The following is a 25,055-nucleotide window of genomic DNA, read 5'->3' as shown; positions in this document are numbered from 1 at the left end:
TGGCAAAAGACATTGCTTTGTTGCTTTTTTTACCAGGGAGTTTGCATGTTGTAGTGGTGCGCTTGGTATCTACATGCGCAACGGTTGGCTCCTGTAGAACAGCTCTTGCCTCCTTGGGCTCTGGAGTTGGCACCTCCTTTCCCTTCTATTTACTACTATTCTTCGAATTTTTATCTCCCATACAAGGAATCTTATCTTTTGGTTGACCCAACACCAAGTTCTTGCAAGTGTCATGAGCTTCTTGCGCTTTGGGACAGTAGGTGGGCGCGGTGGGGATGCAACCATCTTCAAATACAGCACCATCCTTCATTATCTTGTAAAGCATGGTTTTTGAGCCAATCCAGTCCAAACCCTTTCCTGCCTCTTCCATTTATTCCTCAATGCTTTGTAGTCCGTCGTTCATTATTTTTTAAAGGTATTACCCTTCTCTTTCATGTCAATGATTGCATGAGTTTCTAGCAAGGGGATTTCAAATCTGTTGGGGATTGCTGGCTCTGATCTACAGAAGTTAAAAGGTGAGAAACTTTCCTCAGGCACAACTGCTTTGGTTCCAACTGATTTCGAATCTTCACCCTTGTGATGAATGTTCTTTTGGATGAAAAACTGTAGAGTTACACTATCATCAATTGAGTTGCTGTTGTTGTTTCCTCCATCTCCAGAAGTGTTTACCCTCTTTGAACTGTTGTCACCGCCGCCCATGCCATCATCATCGTCATCATCCTTCCCACTAGCATTGCCTCCATCAAAGGCCCCCTGTCATCGTCGTGTGTCTCCTCGCTATCATCATCATTGTCCCCATCCTTTCCTTGCTCATCTCCATCAACCTTGTCAACATCCTCAGCTTCCCCATTGTTTGTTCCATCTCCTTGCTCTTCCTCTTCCTCATCTTCACTACCGGATTGTTCTTTGTCTTCATTGTTGTCAGCATCATCGTCACCGTCATCATCACCATCATCGTTGCCATTGTCATCATCATGTTCTTCAACATTCCTTCCCTCTTCATCCTCATCTTCTTCTTTGAACTCATCACTTTCTTCAGAATCATTTCCAACTCCCAGGTCAACATCTTCTTCCTCTGACTCACTTTCCTCCACAAATTCATCTTCTTCACTTCCATCCACCTCTTTTGTTTGCTTGGCAACAGATTGACGCTTCCGTCTCCTAGTGTGTGAGCTTTGAGACTTTGTTTGACCACTTGAAGGCCCCTTGAGAGGAGACAAATATGGTTCCTCTTCATCAAGCTTGGCAAAACCTTCGATGAAGTTGCTAAGATTGTCCGATATTCCTTTACATAGATCATGAACCATACTTGCTAACTTGAACTTCTTCTACATAACATTAGAAAAAACAAAATTTAAAATTTAAAAAGGAAAATGGAGATAATGAAAGTATATTTGTTTGCAACTGCAAACCTAAGTTTGGTGCAAGTATACCCAAGTAATGTGCAACTGAGATAATGAAAGTGTGCAACTGAAGAGGGGTAAGTTTGCAGGAAGTAAAAAAACATAGTTTGTAACTGGGAGTTGTGAAATCTGTGTAAGTGAAAGCATAAGTTTTATTCAAGTAGAAAAAGGTGGCTGCTGCAACTAAAGTGTAACTTTGGTACAGGTAAACAAAAGCTATGTTGCAACTGACATAATAACTATGTGCAACTCATGCATGCATTGGGCGCAGAAAAGTAAACAACAAGGGATGATTAGTACAACTAACACATGATATAATAAAAAAACATGATTTTTGTTCTAGTAAAAAAAGTGGGTCAGCAAAAAGGATAACTCACGTGGGGATTGTAACTCAATGGAACCTTTGACGCCACAAACGCTTCTGCCTGCAGCAATCCTCCGAAGAGTGTTGAATCATCTTTGCTTCTATACTGATCCTTGAGCTATTCACAAAAATAAAGATCATTTAACAACAAAAACAAAGTTATTATGTGGATCTATAAAAGAAAAAAGCACACATCTGAGCAACTACCACATGCCCTAGAAGCAAAAAAGGTAACTAAAATTACTATGTGAAGTCCTAATGAGAAGTAGTACCGTAACACAAAATATGAAACAAAGCATGTGTGCAACTATCATAAGTCTGTGTGCCAACTATCAACATAGACTTGTGCAACTACCTACATATATGTGAGCAACTACCACATGCCCTCAGAAGCAAAAACTGACTAAAATTATTATGTGAAGTCCAAAATGAAAGTGGTACTGTAACAGGAAATATGAAATAAGCATGTGTGCAGCTGTCTTAAGTCTATGTGCCAACAATCAATATAGACATGTGCAACTACTTACAAATATGTGAAAAAATGTGCAATTACAGACTTTGAGCATAATGACCAACTCACTTGAAATTTCCCAAAGATGCCAGGCGAAATCAAGTCCTTTTTCATTATATTATTGATTAGATTCTTATCATAGGCATGGGCTCGAACCTCGTAGTGGCTTACTCGCACATCAACATCAAGTGCATCAATGTAAAGAATCTGTATATGCATCATCCCCAAGAGACAAACAAAACGGGGGAATAAACATATGAGAACATTGGTGATAAAGCACAAAACCTGTAGAAAAGTACGTCTAACAGATACAAAACTTAATTAGAGCTCACCATCAAATGATACCGGTAGCAACAAACTGTTTGCTTGTCCTCACCCATGTTGCAGAATGCTTCGTTTATGTGGTCAGCAACAAATAAGCTCACATTGCTCTTCAATAGAACATCAGGTTCTAGCACAAAACTGTAGCAATGTGGGCTCAGAGAAAGACTAGTGCTAGGAGCTAAAAAGGTGCTGAAAGCAATTGCAAGCCAGCCAGTGAGGAACTTGTTATCAGTTGTTCCCTTCATAGCTTTCATCGTCTTGCTGAATTCGGTAATTGTGGGGTGTTTGGTGGCCCGGTGTGGTTGAACATCTGACTAACAGTCTTCACAGCCTCCTTTTCAACAATGTATTTCAGACGCGACCCTTTGTTGGGTAAACCAAAGTTCCTGTGCACACTAGAAGCATCTACTGGAATAGTTCCCATGCCTGGGAATACCAAAGCTAAACTACCTGGGTCGTACAACTGGACTAGGAACTTCGTCAAGTCAGAAGGCAGTGTGTCTGCTAAGTTTACCAAACCTCCTAACATCTTCTCATACAAGAAAGACCTTTGAACATGTGTTAGTTCCTTGTTCACCTTCACAAACATCCCTGGTGAGGCCCTAATCCTTCCAGCTTGTGAACGTTGCCGAGGAATGTTCCCTTCAACTCCAACTTCGCCCACCTAACACAAAAACAAGGGAAATGAATACAGACAAATTGTGCAACTAGTGTACATATGTATGCAACTGATCATGCATAATAAATTGAAAAAAAATCACATAGTTGATTGTTGTGCAACTATTATCCCTTATTGTGCAACTGACATGTAAATACTCTGAAATTAAAAAACCTGTCCAAATGTATACATGTTTGGGTGTAGCTGTGTCACTACTTCAGGATGCTGCTAAGGCGACACTACGATCAGAGATTGTCGGTGTCAAAACCGGCGGATCTCGGGTAGGGGGTCCCGAACTATGCGTCTAAGGCGGATGGTAACATGAGGCAGGGGACACGATGTTTTACCCAGGTTCGGGCCCTCTTGATGGAGGTAAAACCCTACGTCCTGCTTGATTTATTCTTGATGATATGGGTATTACAAGAGTTGATCTACCACGAGATCGGAGAGGCTAAACCCTAGAAGCTAGCCTATGGTATGATTGTATGTTGTCCTACGGACTAAAAGCCTCCGGTTTATATAGACACCGGAGGGGGATAGGGTTACACAAGGTCGGTTACAAAGGAGGAGATACACATATTCGTATTGCCTAAGCTTGCCTTCCACGCCAAGTAGAGTCCCATCCGGACACGAGACAAAGTCTTCAATGTTGTATCTTCATAGTCCAACAGTCCGGCCAAAGGATATAATCCGGCTATCCGGAGACCCCCTAATCCAGGACTCCCTCAGTTATATAAGAACCGGGGTATGTGTGGAGACCAGGCGTAGGGGTCATTAGTGCTTTATCAGACAAGTGCCCAACTAGTTATGTTATATTACATGGGTAGTAAGAAACATCTTCCAGGGAGAATAGTTCCGTTAAGGGTTCCTTTCCCTGGGTAAGCATGCCCTGAAGTGCATGTCCGGACAGCGATAGGAAACGCAGGAAAAACATCTGGGGGCAGATATGGACAATAAATAAAAATCATCTTTTGTTCACCAACCGAATATTCCCTTAAGAACGCTAGCTTTCGGCTTCACCCAGTCTGAGGTACACATCCAGCTGACCCGGCAGAAACAATCGCAGAGGTGCTCCCCTTATGCCCTAGCCGAATTAACGGGAACGTAGGGCATAAATACAAGAGCCAGGCAACCCAGCTTGGCCAAAACTTAAGTCATATCGATGCATATAATGGTGAAAAAAGGTACATGCAGAAGTATAACACATGTGTGGGACATGAGGCCCAGATAAATAAGTTAAGCTTCTGTGAAAGAAGCCCCCAGGTATGAAGAGTGCGGCTAGCGCATCTGTAATGTGCAAGCGAGGCACAAGGTGACCCTTGAAGGCCTAGAGAAATAATAAAAGAAAGAAAGAAAGAGAAACAAGACAGATAATGTATATGTAGAAAATGAACAAATGGAGGGGACTAACATAGAGTCCGGTGCTAGGCGTAGAATCTTCGGAGCCTGGCCGCGTTCCATGGGTTCGGCTCGAGTCGACTAGTCGATGCATCCCGCAGTCGGTACGCTCCACCGGTCAGAACTTGGTCAATAATGAAGGGACCCTCCCATTTGGGCTCGAGCTTGTTCTTTTTCTTATCCGGCAGGCGTAGAACTAGTTCGCCAACATTATAAGTTTTGGCCCGTACTTCTCTGCTTTGGTATCTGTGAGCCTGTTGCTGATAAAATGTGGAACGGGCTTTGGCTATGTCGCGCTCCTCCTCCAGGGTGTCCAAACTGTCCTGCCGATCGAGCTCAGCTTCTCTTTCTTCATACATGCGCACTCGAGGTGAGTCATGAATTATGTCACAGGGCAAGACTGCCACTGCGCCGTACACCATAAAGAAGGGTGTATATCCGGTACTACGATTCGGCATGGTCTGCAGCCCCCAGAGTACGGAGTCGAGCTCCTCTACCCAGTGCGTGTTACAATCTGTTAAGGAGCGCACTAATCTAGGTTTAATGCTGCTCATTATAAGACCGTTTGCTCGCTCGACTTGACCATTGGTTTGTGGGTGATAGACTGAAGCATAATCGAGCTTGATGCCCATTTTGCTGCACCAGAGTTTTACCTCGTCGGCTGTGAAGTTCGTGCCATTATCAGTGATGATGCTGTGGGGGACGCCATAACGGTGTACAACCCCGGATATGAAGTCTATCACCGGTCCGGATTCGGCTGTTTTAACAGGTTTGGGCTCTATCCATTTGGTGAATTTATCCACCATGACCAATAAGTATTTTTTCTTGTGGGTTCCCCCTTTAAGGGGTCCAACCATGTCAAGCCCCCAGACTGCAAAGGGCCATGTAATGGGGATCGTTTGGAGGGCGGTGGGTGGCATGTGGCTTTGATTTGCAAAGAGCTGGCAGCCGGCGCTGCGTTGGACGAAGTCCCATGCATCTGCCCGGGCCGTTGGCTAATAGAATCCTATACGGAAGGCCTTGCTTACAAGAGCCCGGGCTGCGGCGTGATGACCGCCGAGTCCAGCGTGAATTTATGCCAAAAGATTCAGCCCTTCCTCTTCGGAGATGCACCTTTGAAGGACTCCGATAGTGCTTTTTTTGTACAATTCTCCCTCATGGACCCTATAGGCCTTGGATCGCCGCACTATGCAGCGTGCCTCATTTTGGTCCTTCGGAAGTTCCTGTCTAGTTAGGTAGGCCACGAATGGTTCTGTCCACGGGGCAATAATGGCCATTATTTCGTGGGCTGAGTTGTTATTTCGGTGGCGGAGCCTCCGATTGTGCCAGAGAGTTCGGTATCGGGTATTTTGGCCGGGTCCAGACTGTTGTTACCGGTGTCCCCTTCCCATACTACGGATGGCTTGAACGGCCTTTCCAAAAATATGTTGGGGGTACCGCATCATGTTTTGCGCCGGTGCGGGCGAGGATATCCCCTGCCTGATTGTTTTCCCGAGCCACATGGTGAAATTCGAGCCCCTCGAACCGAGCTGACATTTTTAGGATGGTGTTTCAATAGGCCGCCATATTCGGATCCTTGGCGTCAAAGTCTCAATTTATTTGGGATATTGCGAGGTTTGAATCCCCACGCACCTCCAGGCGTTGAATGCCCATGGAGACTGCCATCCGAAGACCATGCAACAGAGCTTCGTATTCGGCTGCATTGTTGGAGTCTGTATACAATATTTGCAATACGTACTGAACGGTATCTCCGGTTGGGGACGTCAGGACGACGCCAGCCCCTAGACCAGCCAGCATTTTAGAACCGTCGAAGTGCATGATCCAATTGGAGTATGCACCGTACTCTTTAGGGAGTTCGGCCTCCGTCCATTCGGCGACGAAGTCGGCTAATACTTGCGACTTAATGGCTCGTCGAGGTTTGTATGTTATGTCGAACGGGAGGAGCTCAATGGCCCATTTGGCAATCCGGCTCGTAGCGTCGCGGTTGTTTATAATATCATTAAGTGGCACTTCCGAGGCTACTGTAATCGAACACTCTTGAAAGTAGTGTCGTAGCTTCCGCGATGCCATGAATACCGCATATGCTATCTTTTGGTAACGCGGGTACCGTGATTTGCATGGAGTGACGACAGTGGATACATAGTATATTGGCTTTTGAAGAGGGAATTTATGTCCGTCCGCTTCCCGTTCGACAACGAGCACCGCGCTTACAACTTGATGAGTTGCCTCAATGTACAGTAGCATTGGTTTGCTGATGTTTGGCGCGGCCAGGATTGGGTTGGTTGCCAAGATGGCCTTTATTTCTTCCAATCCGGCTGTGGCCACGTCCGTCCACTCGAAGTGTTCGGTGCGCCGAAGGAGGCGATAAAGGGGTAAAGCCTTTTTCTCCTAAGCGGGAGATAAAGCGGCTTAGAGCCGCCACGCATCCAGTTAACTTCTGGATTTGTTTGAGGTCTGTTGGGTAGCCAACTGTGACAAAGCTCGGATTTTGGCCGGATTAGCTTCAATACCTCTACTGGAGACAATGAAACCCAGGAGCTTTCTGGCTGGTACGCCGAAAATGCATTTTTCCGGATTGAGCTTGATGTCGTATGTTCGGAGGTTGTCGAATGTGAGCCTCAAGTCGTCTATCAAAGAGTTGGCGTGTTTAGTTTTGACGACCACATCGTCTACGTATGCCTCTATTGTTTTGCCGGTTTGTTTCTCCAGACATGTCTGAATCATGCGATGATATGTTGCGCCGGCATTTTTGAGCCCAAAAGGCATTGTGTTAAAACAGAAGGGACCGTATGGTGTGATGAATGCCGTTGTGGCTTGGTCGGACTCCGCCATCTTGATTTCGTGGTAACCGGAGTATGCGTCCAGGAAACACAATGACTCGTGTCCTGCGGTAGCATCAATGATTTGATCGATGCGTGGGAGGGGGAAGGGATCCTTTGGGCAAGCTTTATTAAGGTCTTTGAAATTGACACAATGGCGCCAGGATTTGTCCTTCTTTGGTACCATCACCAGGTTTGCTAGCCAGTCCGGGTGTTTTATTTCTCTGATGAATCCGGCCTCCAATAACTTGGCTAGTTCCTCTCCCATGGCATGTCTCTTAGGTTCGGAGAAACGCCGAAGAGCTTGCTTGACCGGCTTGAATCCCTTTAGGATATTGAGGCTATGCTCGGCCAGCCTGCATGGGATTCCTGGCATGTCTGAGGGATGCCAGGCGAATATGCCCCAGTTCTCGCACAGGAACTCTCGTAGTGCGGCGTCCATAGCGGGGTTTAACTGTGCCCCGATGGAGGCTGTTTTTGTAGGGTCCGTTGGGTGGACTTGGAATTTGACTATTTCATCCGCTGGTTTAAAAGAGGTGGACTTGGACATCTTGTCGAGTATCACGTTGTCCCTGTCCACTGTGGAGCATAGCATGGTTAATTCCTCGGCCGAGAGGGCTTCGGATAATGCCTCGAGGGCCAGTGCGGCTGTTTTGTTTTCGATGCGGAGTGCTATGTCCGGATCGCTGGCGAGAGTGATGATTCCGTTGGGCCCTGGCATTTTGAGCTTCATGTGCGTCTAAGGTGGATGGTAACAGGAGGCAGGGGACACAATGTTTACCCAGGTTCGGGCCCTCTTGATGGAGGTAAAACCCTACGTCCTGCTTGATTGTTCTTGATGATATGAGTATTACAAGAGTTGATCTACCACGAGATCAAAGAGGCTAAACCCTAGAAGCTAGCCTATGGTGTGATTGTATGTTGTCCTACGGACTAAAACCCTCCGGTTTATATAGACACTGGAGGGGGCTAGGGTTACACAAGGTCGGTTACAAAGGAGGAGATACACATATCCGTATTGCCTAAGCTTGCCTTCCATGCCAAGTAGAGTCCCATCCGGACACGAGACGAAGTCTTCAATCTTGTATCTTCATAGTCCAACAGTCCGGCCAAAGGATATAATCCCGCTGTCCGGAGACCCCCTAATCCAGGACTCCCTCAAAGACCCTTCAATAAAACTATGTGCGATGCAATAATCGCAAATGGTGGTGTAAAATAATTGTCAAAAAGGTGCAAAACGTTTGCGATGGCAGGCACATCAAACACGATTCAGATTTTAGTTGCGTGTGTGATGTTGAGCATACGGTTAATCCATATGAACTGTTTGCGATTAGACAGAACAACAGAAACGGGCAGCCATATCAATGTGTGTGCGATATACGGCATACAACTCGCTCTGATGAACTGTTTGCGATGATCGAGGTGAACACAAACGATTCGGCGTACCAAGATGTGTGTGATACCCGACAAACAGGTCGGTAATCAGAATTGTGTGCGATCATTATAGACAGCCCATACAGACTTTTTTGTGAATTGTGTGCTCATCAGGGCAGACAGTCCAACAGACCAACCTGTGGGTGATAATGTAGAAGATCTCTGTCAAATACTTATTAATAACCGTCTGCGATGAGATTGACCGGATAAACAGAGATAACAAATTAATATGAGCGAACGGAAACAGAGATATGTGCAGTCTATTTAATTTCGTCCTTCTTCTTGTTGTTGTTGTTGTTGTTGTTGGATGGCCCCGCGACATCGTCTTGGCAAGGACCCTTCTTGCTGCTGACGGTTGGCTTTTCATCGCCGCCGATGTCATCATCGCCATTGCTGTCGTCGTCCTCCTCCTCCTTGTTCGAACATTCCTCCTCATCATCATCGTCGTCCTCTTCTCCATCCTCTGACGGCTCCTTGTTGGTTTGTTGTCGTCTGACGACTTCGGAGGCGGCATCCCTTCCATGATCCGGATATAATCGAGGTCTGAGATCGATGCTGGACTCATGGAAGACGAGAAGGATGATTCCGATGTTGACCTATCATCGGGCGCCAGACTGTTGGCCAAACTGTCCTCCTCGCTATCGCTCGACATGGCTGCGGTGTGTATGCCAGTGTGTAGCACGGCTTGCCGGAGACGATGAATATGGTGGACACTTAAGTAGGGTACGCAAAGAAGAGGAAATGCCAATTGAAGCGGGGGTTGACGTATTATCTAACCGCTGATATAATCAACTGCAATTATCTGTACCCGGTCGCTCCAAATTCCTGGGGTTGCGCAGGACTCCTATTGGCTGGTTTATATTTTCAGGACAAAAAGAAGGAACGAGTTTTGGGATTATGCATCGGTACCGGTACGAATGGAGTAGGACAGTTGGCAAGCAATACATTGAGCTCTTCTTATTGATAAAGCCAGTAATAATCAAACTACAAAGGAAAAGGAAAAAGACAAAGGAAAATATCTGCATGAATCTTCACGTAACATCAATGGCATAGGACCTATATGTGCATTACTTAGAGCACATCTAGATGTGCTTTAGAAATATTGTCAAACAAAACCCCTAATCATCATTGTAAACAACACATAGAACATGGCTAATGCGACAACCAGAACTACACATGCTAGTTCCTTCTTGTCTCTTGCTTTCATCTGTTTACTGTGATTGATTCTTTCTTGCTTCATCGTACTAATTGCACATTACAGACCAGCCAGTTTCTTCTTCAGCTTTACGTTATCTCCTACGAGCTTGGTGATAACACTCCGAGCCCTGCCATGCCATTCTTCATCCAGCTAGTTAACAAAGGCACAAGCCTCATATCCCTCCCAATGTTAAATAGCATTCAGGATGAGCGGTGGCATTACCTGAAGTAAAATGATGAACTTAGCACTAACCTCTAAGGGGCAACTGAGAAACCGCCTGCCAATGTCGAATCCCTCCGTGCATACACGTCGAGCGGGAGTGTGCCTGTGCACACAGCTCAGCTTTTGGTACTTCTCAGTGGCGCAAAACCCGGAGTCGAACTCGTGTTGCGGGAGTCAGGAGTGATGCTCCGGATCCAGCGGCAGATCGCTTTCCTGGGGGGAGGGGTGTCATTCAGGATGGATTTAGCTAGGAGCTATACTTTGGACATGCTAAAAAAGATCGGGATAGATTGGAACCTGACAGGACAATTTGGATCCGTAGTACACCTGCCTTCTGATGACCTTAGGCAAGTTCTCGACGGCGACCGCCGTCGTGGTGGCGATACGAGTAGGAGCAGCCGCACCTAAACCATAAGCACCACTCATCTGCATTCCCCCAATGTTAGCGCCACACGAGGGAATTTGGAGGCTATGTAGGTGTCGGGGAGGCTGATCCACCAACACCTATGGGGACCGGGCCCCTTTCGGTTCGGAGGGAGGCGGAGGCCGCACAAAGAGTGGATCGAGGCGGTACACGCGAGCAGTTTTACCCAGCTTCGGGCCGCATGGATGCGTAAAACTCTACTACTGCTTGTTTGTGTGTATTGAATTCTTGCTCAGGAGCGATGGACGCTGCCAGACTGAGCGTGAGAGTGTTCCTGGTGTTTCGAATGAGCCGAACCGGCCGCCCCCTTCTACGTTGCGCTAGGGCCTCCTTTTATACTTTCAAGGGGTCACCGACAGGTGGCAACGTAGACTAGAAGGGTAAAAATGGAAAAGGATGCGGTAGCTGCACCTACCGCTACTCTGGACACAGTGCACCCTACCTAACTCTGACGGCAGGGGACAAGGTCATTGAATGCCTGTCTGAGTTGCCTAAATAGTGCAAAAAGTGACCGTTAGGAGCGCCACCGTTTTCCACGATGGCCTTCTCTTCATCTCCGCTTGCCACCGCGCACCCCTAGCTGCACGGCCTCCTGCCACGTGTGCTTGGGAGAGTCCTAGAGCGACACGTTAGCAGGTGTGCTGGAGCGCGGGCACGAAGTGGGGGTTTCCCGCGGCAAGCTCCTTGCCGTGGTCGTCGTCTTGTCGTGTTTGGGAGCTTGTTGTTCACCGGGCCTTGCCGGGACGCAGGGCGCGTCGCGGCAAGCTTTCTTGGTATGCCTTGAGTGGCCTTCCCGGCAAGCTCCTCTTGCCGGGGTCTTGTCTCTTCCCGGCAAGATCCTCTTGCCGGGGCCTGGGTTGGCCTTCCCGGCAAGCTCCTCTTGCCAGGGCCTTGGTTGGCCTTCCCGGCAAGCTCCTCTTGCCGGGGCCTTGGTTTGAGTACTTTGTTCTTGAATGGTCTTCAAGGGAACCACGGAGGGTCTTGGCGGTCACCCGGCAAGCCTTGCCGCGGGACGCTGTGACTGCCTGTGCACGAGTTCGGGATACTAGGGTACCCCTACTCTAGTACACCGACAGGAGCCCCCGGGCCTGGGCCATACACGGTGCCGAGCGCTGTTGGGCCAGGCCCAAAACAGTGCACGGGCACGCGCGGCCTAGGTCATGCCGCATATCTCTCCGCTCCCACCGTGCACGCCCAGGACGGCACGCGTCAAACGCGGCGTCGTGGGTGACGCGGGCGGCGTGCGTGGGGCTAAGCCCCTCGAGCATGCGTCATGCCATGATGATGGGGACGGTTCACGCCCTCCTCCCTAAACAGAGGTAGGCGTGGGGGCGTGGTGCATTTACTGGACGGGGCCGGTCCGCGGTTTTCGGGACGTCCACTCCCCGCGATCACGAGGCGGAGCGAGGCCGCCTCATCCGTTGCCTTGGTTCTGCATCCCCGCCACGCGGCTCCCATGCGCTTGGGGTCGCGGACGGTGGAAGTGGGGAACTGGGCCGTCGCGAGCAGAGGCAGCGGGTTGGCCCCGACTCCCTGCTCTTCCCGTGCCTTGATTCACTGAGCGGGGCGGCCGAGCCCCCACCTCGCTCCTTTATAAAGAGCGGGAGGGGAGCACAGAAACCCGCACTCTCTCATCTCCTCCTTTCTTCAGCTTCAGCTCCCCTTTCTCTCATTCGCCATGGAGAAAGGGAACCCGGGCCCTTCATCGGTGGCGGCGAGGGTCGCCTCCAGACAGCGCATCCCTCCCTCTCCCGCGCCCGTGGTGGCAGAGCCAGCCATAAGGGGAAGAGGGAGGGGGCGAGGTCGCGGACGAGGTTGAGGACGAGGTCGAGGCACTCGGGGAAGAGGCGGGCGGGGCGGCGTGCCTGCTTCGCCTTCGCCGGTGGCTCCTCCCCCCACGGCGGTCCATATAGGGGACGACCCTTGTGAGTTCTTCGTCAAGCTGCGCCAGGCGCCTCGTCGTCGCCTCCGGCTTCCAGCTCTGTTTGCGAGCGTGATGGAGTTGGACCCGCCCGAGACACTGAGACTGCACATGAGGGGCTGTGGGATCAGCGGCACGCGAGTCCGCGTTGTATTCCCAGCCCCTAATGTGATGTATCTTGATCGAGGGTGGAAGACGTTCGCTCGTATCCACAGCCTGATGGAGGGGTTTACCCTCCATTTTAAGTTGATGGAGGGCGATCTCCTCTCCGTCAAGGTCTTCGGGTGCTTCGGCACTCGGGCGAAGTGCTGCGTGGACAGCTCCTCCGACAGCGAAGGCTCCTCCTCGAGCGAGAGTGACGAGGAGGAGAGCGACAACGACGATGAGAGAAGCGGGCGGCGGGGTGGCGGGTCCGACTAGGCGTCGGGCGCCGCTTCGCGCGGCACCGGCGACCCCATCATCCGTGTCGCCGGCTCCTTGAACTCCCCGGGGTCGTCTCCTTGGGCGGCTGGCGTAGGGAGGCTGCGGAAGGGGAAGAGGGCTGGCGACAAGGCCGTCAAGTCGGAGTACGAGGGCATGGTGCCCTCGACAGCGTGCTGACGTCCTGCCGCCCCGTCTTCGAGCCCCGCTTCCAGCGCCGCCATCGCCGTCCAGCCTTCGGATGGCCCCCGGGATGTTCTCTTGGTGTCTTCTGGCACCCGTAGCTCGCCTAGGCGCTCCTTTTGCCCTTTTCGCCTCCTTGACCTGCCTCCTGAAGAGAGGGACAGGAAAGAGATTACGGGCATCTTATCTTTTTAATTTGTAAGCCTTCGGGCCTTTAGCTGTATCTAAAACTTGTAATCCTCTCTTTCATGTTTTTCATCCTCTATGGACTGTACCTGAGTGGGATGTTTTTTAATGAAAAGGGGATGCTTGCCGGGTTATTTGTCTCACGAGTTGAACCCACGCCAAGGAGCAAATCCTTGGTATCCTTCGGACAGACATTTCATCTCCCGGCAACAGGCCCTGCCACCTTCCCACGTCGCTCGACCTCTCTCACGCCTTTGACGGAGGCGGGAACGAGGTGGGTGCGGTCTCCTCGTTTCACCTCTTTGCTGCCGCGACTACGACCAAACTCGGCCCCGGGAACGATCTCGAGGGCCTAGAGTTGAGGGAGCATGGCAGTTTTCGGGAAGAAACGCGGTTTCGCATTCCCCAGTCCATAAGAGGATGCATGATGAGGGATGAAAGACTTATCTGATATTGCAGCCCCCGGCAACTCTGGTTTGCCGTGGACGATTCTTGGCACTCGCAGCCCCCAGCGATACTGGCTTGCCGGGGCCCAGGTGCCGTCCGTTTTCTTCTTCTCTTGTCATTGCCAGTCATGTCATGAGAACACTTTATTAGAGGCGCCACAAGTTATTTTTGTAATATAACTCTATCTTAGGCAAAAAATTGATGTGTTACTTCCTTTACTCGACTCTTGGCTTTGTATGGTTCTGCCCTACGCTTTCTAGGGAAACCTGCCGGTGCAGGCACCCTTGCCGCGAGCGCCGAGTGCGAAACTTCAGCAGCCTGCTGGCGGGGTCGCTACCGACAAGCAACCTTGTCACAACTAGTTGCAGCTCACTTAAGTGTTGAGCGGACTCCAAACAAAGTAAGGGCGCTAGCGGCTCACTTAAGTTGCTGAGCGGACTCGAAGCAAAGTAAGGGCGCTAGCAGCTCACTTAAGTTGCTGAGCGGACTCGAAACAAAGTAAAGGCGCAACTAGCTACGAGTTGGTTCCTCCGCGCACAGGTTTTCCATACAAAGCACGGTCGTTCAAGGAAAATAACTCAAAAACTTAAAAAACAGATTGCTCAAGCTTTAGCAACTTAGCTTTTCTGTCGTCTGCTTCCCGGCAAGGAGAAACTTTCTTGAACGGCCTGGTCCACACCATTATCTTCTCCCCCCCGGTAAACCTTGTGGGCGAGGGAACCTTCCTTCTTTTGAGAAAGAAACAGAGAAATAAAGTAATGATATGGAGCCTTGGGCTCGTTATTGCTTACCGGGATTTGGTGCTGCACAAAGTGTCAGATAACATATGCGAAAAAGGATTATAGCATAGAAAAACTGACAAAATGTGCGGGGCACATGAACTTTGCTGGTGCACGGGGTCTGCGCCCGGCTTTGTACAAAGGATTACATGCAACAGCGGCAAGACTTGTACAAAAGGTGGTTGCCGGAAAAGCTTCCGGCAACCGCGCCTTACGGGTAAAACTTACGAAGATGTTCTATGTTCCAGGAGTTGCTCATCGGAATGCCATCTTCGGTCTCAAGGCGGACAGCGCCGGGCCTAGTGACTCGTTTCACCCGATAAGGGCCTTCCCACTTCGGCGTCAACTTGTTGGAATTCTTGGCGGACTGAACGCGCCGAAGAACAAGGTCGCCTTCATCGAAGCTTCTGGCTTTAACTTTGCGGCTATGGTAGCGACGCAAAGCTTGCTGGTAGCGAGCGGCTCGCACAGCAGCCTGAAGACGGTCTTCCTCAAGGAGCAACGCATTATCTTGTCGCAGCTGCTCTTGCTCAAGCTCATCATAAGCGAGCACTCGAGGTGACCCGTAAACGAGTTCCGTGGGGAGAACTGCCTCTGCTCCATAGACTAGAGCAAAGGGTGTCTGGCCAGTGGCTCGATTTGGCGGCGTCCTGATCGACCAAAGAACCACCGGCAGCTCCTCGATCCAGTTTTTTCTGCACTTGTGCAGCCTGTCGAAAGTTTTGGTTTTGAGGCCTCGCAGCACTTCAGCATTTTCCCTCTCCGCTTGACCGTTGCTTCTCGGATGAGCAACAGAAGTGAAGCAGACCTTGGCGCCAAGATCTTGGACGTACTGCATGAAGGTGCGGCTCGTAAATTGTGTGCCGTTATCGGTGATGATCCTGTTAGGGATCCCGAAACGGCAAACAATCGACCTGAAGAACTTGACTGCTGACTGTGCTGTCACCTTCCTCACTGGTTCCACTTCCGGCCACTTTGTGAACTTGTCGATTGCAACGTACACGAACTCAAAGCCCCCGACAGCTCGGGGGAAGGGGCCGAGGATGTCGAGCCCCCAGACCGAAAATGGCCAGGATAAAGGGATCGTCTGGAGAGCTTGAGCTGGCTGGTGTATCTGTTTGGAATGGAACTGGCACGCTTCACACTTGGTTACTTGTGCAGTTGCATCCTGGAGGGCTGTCGGCCAGAAGAAGCCTTGTCGGAATGCTTTGCCGGCAAGTGCTCTTGCACCAATGTGGTGACCACATATGCCTCCATGTATCTCTGCCAACAGCTGTTGTCCATCTTCCCGGCGAATGCACTTCAATTTCACACCGTTGAGTCTTACTCTGTACAGTGTGTTGTCGACAAACTTGTACATACTTGACTGCCGGGCTACTCTTTCAGCTTCTTCTTGCTCTTCGGGAAGCTCTCCTGTCTGAATGAAACGGACAATCTGCTGCGCCCATGCTGGAGCTTGTGGCTCGACAACAAGGACTAAAGGCGTATCTGTTGCTGCGGGAATATCCGCTTCCACGGCAAGAACCTGTGGCTCTGCCGGAGCGTGATATTCCCCGGCAAGCTTGCCGGAGCAAAACTTGTCGGGAGCGTTTTCTTCAACGGAACAAACCAAGAGGTTCGCCGGAGCAGACTGCTCCTCAGCACTCTTGGCGTTGATCTTGGGGACCTTCTTGGCGGCAGCTTCGGGAAGCTCTGCCGGAAAGTAGTCACCAGAAACCAACTTCCTCTTCTTATTCTGTCCAGTTGATGGTGTCACGGATGGTTGAGTCAGCTTGAGCACAAAAATCCCTGGTTCCACAGGTAACTTTAGTGCTGCGCACTTTGACAGGCCGTCAGCAATATCGTTCTGAGCTCATGGAACGTGTTCCATTTGCAGGCCGTCAAAGTGTGCTTCTAGCTTTCTCACTTCATCGACATAAGCTTCCATCAATGGACTCTGGTAGTTCTTGTTCACTTGGCGGACGACAAGTAGCGAGTCACCCCTTACAATGAGTTTCTTGATCCCAAGGTCGGCTGAGATTCTGAGGCCGGCAAGCAAACCCTCATACTCTGCAGTATTGTTCGTTGCTTGCTCCTTGGGAAAGTGCATCTGGACTACGTACTTGAGGTGCTCTCCGGTGGGTGCGATAAGTAGCACGCCAGCACCGGCGCCTTGCAGTGAGAAGGCACCATCAAAGTACATCAGCCACTCCTTGCTTGTCTCCTTGATGGGGCTGCTCGTCTCTGGAATTTCTTCACCTGGAGTTGGCGTCCACTCTGCTATGATCTCTGCCAATGCCCTGCTTTGGATCGTTGCAGTGCTCTCAAACTTGAGGCCAAAGCTTGACAGTTCCAATGCCCACTCGACAATCCTGCCTGTTGCTTCTGGATTCTGCAGTATCCTCTTCAGCGGAAAGCGAGTGACAACTGTGATCTCGTGTGCCTGGAAGTAATGGCGCAGCTTTCTCGAGGCCATGAGAAGGCCGAAAAGCAATTTTTGCACACCAGAGTACCTCGACCTAGGCCCCTGGAGAAGGGAGCTGACAAAGTAAACTGGGCGCTGCACCATCTTCTTCTGCACCTCCTTGCACGTCTGCGTAGATTCATCTTTGTCGGGACCAGAGCTTGTCGGAGAAGCCCCCTGCTTGTCGCTGGATTCACTTGTCGCGGTCGCTGGCTCATCATCCGCCTCCCTCTCCGCTACTAACGCAACACTAACCACTTGATTGGTTGCCGCTAGGTACAGCAGCAGCTTCTCTTGTGGCTTAGGTGCGACAAGTATTGGAGTGGAGGACAGGTACCTCTTCAAGTCCTGCAGCGCGGCCTCCGCTTCCGGAGCCCATTTTATTGGACCTGCCTTTTTCAATATTTTGAAAAACGGCAGGGCGCGCTCAGCAGACTTAGAGATAAACCTGCTGAGAGCAGCCACGCAACCGGCAAGCCTTCGCACATCCTTGACGCACTTCGGTGCTTCAATCTGCTCGATGGCCTTGATCTTGTCGGGGTTGGCTTCAATTCCCCGCTGAGACACAAAGAACCCGAGAAGCTTGCCGGAAGGGACTCCAAACACGCACTTCTCGGGGTTGAGCTTGAGGTTGATCTTGCGCAGATTTGCAAAAGTTTCTTCTAAATATTGGATCAGGGTAGCCTTGTCCTTGCTCTTGACCACTATATCATCCATGTAGGCTTCCACATTTCTGTGTATCTGTGGCTCAAAAGCGACATGGACTACCCTTGCAAATGTTGAACCAGCATTCTTCAACCCAAAGGGCATCCGTACAAAACTGTATGTGCCGCAAGGGGTGATAAATGCGGTTTTTTCCTCATCCTCTCCTGCCATGAAGATCTGATGGTATCCTGAGTATGCATCAAGAAATGAAAGCAAATCACATCCAGCTGTGGAGTCAACAATCTGGTCAATGCGCGGCAAGGGAAATGGATCTTTGGGACAAGCTTTATTGACATCAGTGAAGTCTATACAAAGCCTCCATTTCCCGTTCGCCTTGCGCACGACTACAGGATTGGCCAACCATGTGGGATGGAGCACTCCTCTGACAAGGCCTGCTACTTCCAATTTCCTGATCTCTTCTGCAATGAACTCTTGGCGCTCCACCGCTTGCTTCCTGACTCTCTGCTTGACGGGCCGCGCATGAGGACAGACGGCAAGGTGGTGCTCGATTACTTTCCTGGGAACACCGGGGATATTAGACGGTTGCCATGCAAACACGTCGACATTCGCCCGCAGGAAAGCAACGAGCGCGCTTTCCTATTTGGGGTCAAGCGTGGCACTGATGGTGAAGGTACCACCAGTGCCGTCCTTCTTGGCGGGAACCTTCTTGGTCTTGGGTGGAGCTGCCATCGTCTTCTTGCACTTGCCGGTGGAGCTCGATGGTGCGTCCTCGACGGTAGCGCAGCACTCCGAAGAGGTGCGCTTGCCGGAGTGGGCATCAGAGCTCTTGCCGGACTTGGTCTTCTTCTTCCCCCCGGGAGCTTCAGCGGCAAGTGTGTTGTGATCAGCTGTGGCTGCTGCTTCCCGGTAGATCTTGTCGGTGTAGATAAGGGCATCCTTCTTGTCGCCGGGGACAGAGATGACACTTATCGGGCCTGGCATCTTGAGCATGTTGTATGCATAGTGAGAGGCTGCCATAAATTTGGTGAGCGCTGGACGGCCAAGGATCCCATTGTAGGGTAATGGAAAATCGGCAACGTCAAATGTGACCCTCTCAGTTCTGAAATTCAGCTCGCTGCCAAATGTGACCGACAGCGTGATCTTCCCCTTCGGCTTGCTTCTTCCCGGGCTGATTCCTTGGAATGTGCCGGTCTCTTCGAGCTCGCTGTCAGGGATCTGGAGTTTCTGAAGGACCGCGGAGGAGATTAGATTCAAGCCGGCCCCGCTGTCAACTAGCATCTTCGTGACCTTGAGGTTGCGGATAGTTGGTGAAACCAACATCGGCAAGCACCCGACCGCAGTTACGCGATCAGGGTGATCCTCAATGTCGAAGATGGTAGGCGTGCTGGACCATTTCAGAGGCTTGCGTGACTCTATGGATGGCTCTGCTGCATTCACTTCCCGCATCCACTGCTTGAGTTGGCGGTGCGAAGTATGCAGAGAGGCGCCACCGTCAACGCACAGGACCTCTATGGCTTTCTGAAATTCCTGCTCGTCGGCCTCGTCATCATCCATGTCTTCGTCATCGTCGTCATCTTCATCCTTGTCGCGACCACGGGGAGGCCTATCTCCTTGCCGCTGCTTGGTCTTGCCGCGGCGCCCTCCCCGGCCGGGGCGTTTCTTGCCGGATCCACCAGCACCTTCCTGGGCCTTCTCCTTGTCGCGTCGCTCGTATTCAGCTTTCTGTTGCTCAACAAGCTGTTCGACTTTCTTGCAGTTCTGGAGATCGTGGCCCTTGGTGTGGTGGATCTTGCAATACTGCTTGCCGGAGCCGTCCTGCTTGTCGGCGGCCGCCACAGGCTGGGCCTCCTTGTCGGAGCCACCAGCTTTAGCTTCCTTGGCGCCACCTCCGTTGCCGGTCTGCTCGACAGCTAGCACTTCCTTGCCCTTTTTCCTTCTGTTGTTCCGTCGCCGGCCTTTCCTTGTCGGGGCGGCATCCTCACTGTCGGATCCTCCTGCTCCTGTACTCTCTCTGGGGAGCCTCCTCCCCTCTTCAGCGCGTGCACACTTGTCGGCCAGGGCGTAAAGCTCGCTGACATCTCTGATCTTACACATCGCCATCTCCTCCCTCATCCTTCGGTTTCGCACGTTCTGATGGAACGCGCTGATGATCGCGGCGGGGTGGACGTCTGGGATGTTGTGCTGCACACGGCTGAATCTCTGAATGTACTTGCGTAGTGGTTCTCCTTCCTTCTGGGCGAGTAGATGAAGATCGCTCTCTTGGCCATGTGGCTTGTGGCCGCCTGTAAAGGCGCCGACAAACTGATGGCATAAATCTGCCCAAGAGGAGATGGAATTGTCCGGCAAGTGCATGAGCCAGGACCTGACGTTGGGCTTGAGTACCAGCGGGAAGTAGTTGGCAAGGATCTTGTCATCCCGTCCCCCGGCAGCCTGCACCGCGATGGTGTAGATGCTGAGAAACTCCGACGGATGCGTCTTGCCGTCGTACTTCTCTGGTACGTCTGGTTTGAAATTCTTTGTGCTGGGCCACTGGACTTGCCGCAACTCACGGGTGAACGCAGGACAACCTACCGCATACGGCAGATCGCCTGGTTCCCCTGGCGCATGCATGTCAACAGAGGGCCCAGCGCACTTGTCGGATTGACGTCGCGCTTCTCTTCGGCGCTCGATGCGGGTTCGAGCGTCTTCTTGTTGTCGTTCATGGAGAACTTGGCACTGGTCGCGACGAGCTCGTGGGTCCGACGACGCGGTGGAGCCGCTGTCGGGGTGGACCCGGCGAGTCGGTGATTTTGGCCTTCGTAGTGGAGAGTGCATGGAAGTCGCACCTCCCCCGGTCTTGTTGCCATCGGCTCGCGTCCGGCTGTCCTGCCGCGGTAGCGAGGTGCTTGGTTGCCGCGCAGTGTCGCCGTTGGCGAGGCCGATGAGGCTCTGGATAGTGGCCCTCTATTCGTCGGTCTTGTCCGCCGTCGGAGGATAGTCTAGGAGCAGTTGAGCTCACGCCAAGGCTTCTGCTGGGGTGGTGGGCGGCGGAGGTGAACGGCGCGAGGAGTGGGGCGTGCTCGGACTCCTAACCACGTTAGAAGGAGCAGTGCCCCGTCCAGGCGACCGTACTTCGCTCGAGCCAGCATGTTGACGTGCATGTTGGTCTTGAGTGCCACGAGAACCTCCAGCTTGATCTTGGCCCAGCGGACGTATGGCGCTGCGAACGCCATGACGCTGCTGGTCCCGCGCCTCCTGAGAGGGGCGCGGTGCGCGCATGGACGCCGAGGTCTGTGCCGCCTTGTCCTTGGACTTGGCCGCACTGAGGGCTCCCTCGTCGACGCCCATCCTTCCGCCGGCGTCCACTCCACCACCCGTTTGCTCCGGAGGCGGTGGAAGTGACGCAGACGGAACAGCTGCCTCCGAATCCTTCTTCTTCGGTGGCATGTCGATGAAGACGATGAAGATTTAGCTCGCGTGCACGCCGGATCGGGTTTGCACAACCTCGACGCCCCCTACCTGGCGCGCTAGAGATGTCGGGGAGGCTGATCCACCAACACTTATGGGGACCGGGCACCTTTCGGTTCAGAGGGAGGCGGAGGCCGCACAAAGAGCGGATCGAGGCGGTACACGCGAGCAGTTTTACCCAGCTTCGGGCCGCACGGATGCGTAAAACCCTACTGCTGCTTGTTTGTGTGTATTGAATTCTTGCTCAGGAGCGATGGACGCTGCCAGACTGAGCGTGAGAGTGTTCCTGGTGTTTCGAATGAGCCGAACCGGCCGCCCCCTTCTACGTTGCTCTAGGGCCTCCTTTTATACTTTCAAGGGGTCACCGACAGGTGGCAACGTAGACTAGAAGGGTAAAAATGGAAAAGGATGCGGTAGCTGCACCTACCGCTACTGTGGACACAGTGCACCCTACCTAACTCTGACGGCAGGGGACAAGGTCATTGAATGCCTGTCTGAGTTGCCTAAACAGTGCAAAAAGTGACCGTTAGGAGCGCCACCGTTTGCCACGATGGCCTTCTCTTCATCTCCGCTTGCCACCGCGCACCCCTAGCTGCACGGCCTCCTGCCACGTGTGCTTGGGAGAGTCCTAGAGCGACACGTTAGCAGGTGTGCTGGAGCGCGGGCACGAAGTGGGGGTTTCCCGCGGCAAGCTCCTTGCCGCGGTCGTCGTCTTGTCATGTTTGGGAGCTTGTTGTTCACCGGGCCTTGCCGGGACGCAGGGCGCGTCGCGGCAAGCTTTCTTGGTATGCCTTGAGTGGCCTTCCCGGCAAGCTCCTCTTGCCGGGGTCTTGTCTCTTCCCGGCAAGATCCTCTTGCCGGGGCCTGGGTTGGCCTTCCCGGCAAGCTCCTCTTGCCGGGGCCTTGGTTGGCCTTCCCGGCAAGCTCCTCTTGCCGGGGCCTTGGTTTGAGTACTTTGTTCTTGAATGGTCTTCAAGGGAACCACAGAGGGTCTTGGCGGTCACCCGGCAAGCCTTGCCGCGGGACGCTGCGACTGCTCGTGCACGAGTTCGGGATACTAGGGTACCCCTACTCTAGTACACCGACAGTAGGTATTTGGGAGAAATGGGGAAACTGTGGGGATAAGCTAACGGTCGGGAACTACTTATGGCACTATATGTTGTATACGGCACACTATTTATACATGTCGTATGTGTTAGGTATTACAACATCACACACGATTTCCACACCAAACCGTGTGAGAAGACAACGTAGGTTAGACACGGTTGTCGTTACATAACCGTATGTGATGTACTATCCTGTCCATATAATTGAGTTATAGTGATACCGTGTAAACAGCCGCTCTACGAATATCCGTCAAAAAAGCAGCCGCTCTGCATATAGAGATGGCAGCGGCGGCCTAGGCAGTGGCTACCCGAGAAGAGGTCAATCCTCGGTCGATGGGCGGTGGCAGCGTCATAGGAGGTCAATCCTCGATCTGCGGCGGGAGATAGGAGGAGCTCAACCATCAAGGTGGCGGCGGTATGATTCGAGCACATTCATCACAGTCGATGGCGGGATAGTGGAGGTCAAACTTCAGGCGGCGGACGCACTAAGCTTTGCTCCTAGACCCTGCTGTCTCGGTGTGCCACCGCATCGTGCTTCTTTGTCTACTGGGGGGAGGTCGCCGGCGGCTAATTAATTAAGGTATTCTTTTTGTGAGTGGCTTAATTAAGGTATTGAATTCCTAAGGGTAGTGTTGTACTAGTACTCTGCGTGTAAATTGCCTGGCCATTAACTTTTGTCATTGCACGTCTGGATAACAACATGGAGTGCCCTCAGTAATTATGAAAATAAAACCTTGTGATTTATGCATGCATCTTTGGGCAGCAGTTAATCTGTGTATTAATGTTTTTATTTTGTTTTTAATTACCATTCGTGTGGTGCAGATGGAACGATCTCAATGGATGAAGAATCGGAAAACCACTGATTTTATCAGTGGCTTGACATAGTTCATGAATTTGGCTGAAAATACAAAGAGGAGAATTGGTGATGCGGATTGCTGATACGTCTCCAACGTATCTATAATTTTTGATTGTTCCATGCTATTATATTATCTGTTTTGGATGTTTAATCGGCTTTAATATGCACTTTTATATTATTTTTGCGACTAACGTATTAATCGAAGGCCTAGTGCAAATTGATGTTTTTTTGCCTATTTCAGTGTTTCGCAGAAAAGGAATATCAAACGGAATCCAAACGGAATGAAACCTCCGTGAGGATCTTTCTTGGAACAAACGCAACCCTTGAAGGCAGGAGGGCGCGCCCCCAACGCTCGTGGGCCCTATGGATCTCCACCGACCTACTTCTTTCGCTTATATATACTCTTATACCCTGAAAACATCTAGGAGATCCACGAAACCACTTTTCCACCGCCGCAACCTTCTGTACCCGTGAGATCCCATCTGAGGCCTTTTCCGGCGATCTGCTAGAGGGGGATTCAATCGCGGAGGGCTTCTACATCAACACCATGGCCTCTCCGATGATGTCTGAGTAGTTTACCACAGACCTTCGGGTCCATAGTTATTAGCTAGATGGCTTCTTCTCTCTCTTTGGTTCTCAATACAAAGTTCTCCTCGATGTTCTTGGAGATCTATTTGATGTAATACTCTTTTGCGGTGTGTTTGCCGAGATCCGATGAATTGTGGGTTTATGAATTTGATTATCTATGAATATTATTTGGTTCTTCTCCGAATTCTTATATGCATGATTTGATATCTTTGCAAGTATCTTCGAATTATCGGTTTAGTTTGGCCTACTAGATTGATCTTTCTTGCAATGGGAGAAGTGCTTAGCTTTGGGTTCAATCTTGTGGTGTCCTTTCCCAGTGACAGCAGGGGCTGCAAGGCACGTATGTATTGTTGCCATCGAGGATAAAAGATGGGGGTTATATCATATTGCTTGAGTTTATCCCTCTACATCATGTCATCTTGCCTAATGCGTTACTCTGTTCTTATGAACTTAATACTCTAGATGCATGTTGGATAGCGGTTGATGTGTGGAGTAATAGTAGTAGATGCAGAATCATTTCGGTTTACTTGACACGGACGTGATGCCTATATTCATGATCATTGCCTTAGATATCATCATAACTATGCGCTTTTCTATCAATTGCTCGACAGTAATTTGTTCACCCACCATAATATATGCTATCATGAGAGAAGCCACTAGTGAAACCTATGGCCCCCGGGTCTACTTTACATCATATAAGTTTCCGATTTATAATTCTAGTTTACTATTTATTTTCCAACCTATACAAAAATACCAAAAATATTTATCTTATTATCTTTATCAGATCTCACTTTTGCAAGTGGCCGTGAAGGCATTGACAACCCCTTTACCTCGTTGGTTGCAAGGTTCTTGATTGTTTGTGCAGGTACTAGGCGACTTGCGTGTAGTCTCCTACTGGATTGATACCTTGGTTCTCAAGAACTGAGAGAAATACTTACGCTACTTTGTTGCATCATCCTTTCCTCTTCAAGGGAAAACCAACGCATGCTTAAAAGGTAGCAAGAAGGATTTCTAGCACCGTTGCCAGGGAGATCTACGCTCAAGTCAAGACATACCAAGTACCCATCACAAACTCCTATCCCTCGCATTACATTATTTGCCATTTGCCTCTCGTTTTCCTCTCCCCCACTTCACCTTTGCCATTTTATTCGCCCCTTTTTCCATTCGCCTCTTTTTCGCTTGCTTCTTGTGTTCTTATGTGTTGGATTGATTGTCTGTCATGATGGCTCAAGATAATACTAAATTATGTGACTTTTCC

The 25,055-nt window shown here is 50.8% G+C and overlaps 1 pseudogene; it reads right to left on the bottom strand.

Moving 5' to 3' along the window:
- Nucleotides 1–402: 402 nt before the first annotated feature.
- LOC123083781 (probable ATP-dependent helicase PF08_0048) overlaps nucleotides 403–25,055 on the bottom strand; it is a 109,718-nt pseudogene continuing 85,065 nt past the window's right edge.

Source organism: Triticum aestivum, chromosome 4A (assembly GCF_018294505.1).
Source record: "Triticum aestivum cultivar Chinese Spring chromosome 4A, IWGSC CS RefSeq v2.1, whole genome shotgun sequence".
NCBI lineage: Eukaryota > Viridiplantae > Streptophyta > Magnoliopsida > Poales > Poaceae > Triticum > Triticum aestivum.
Note: the sequence above shows the minus strand (reverse complement) of the source record. Positions and strands in the feature narration are given on the sequence as shown.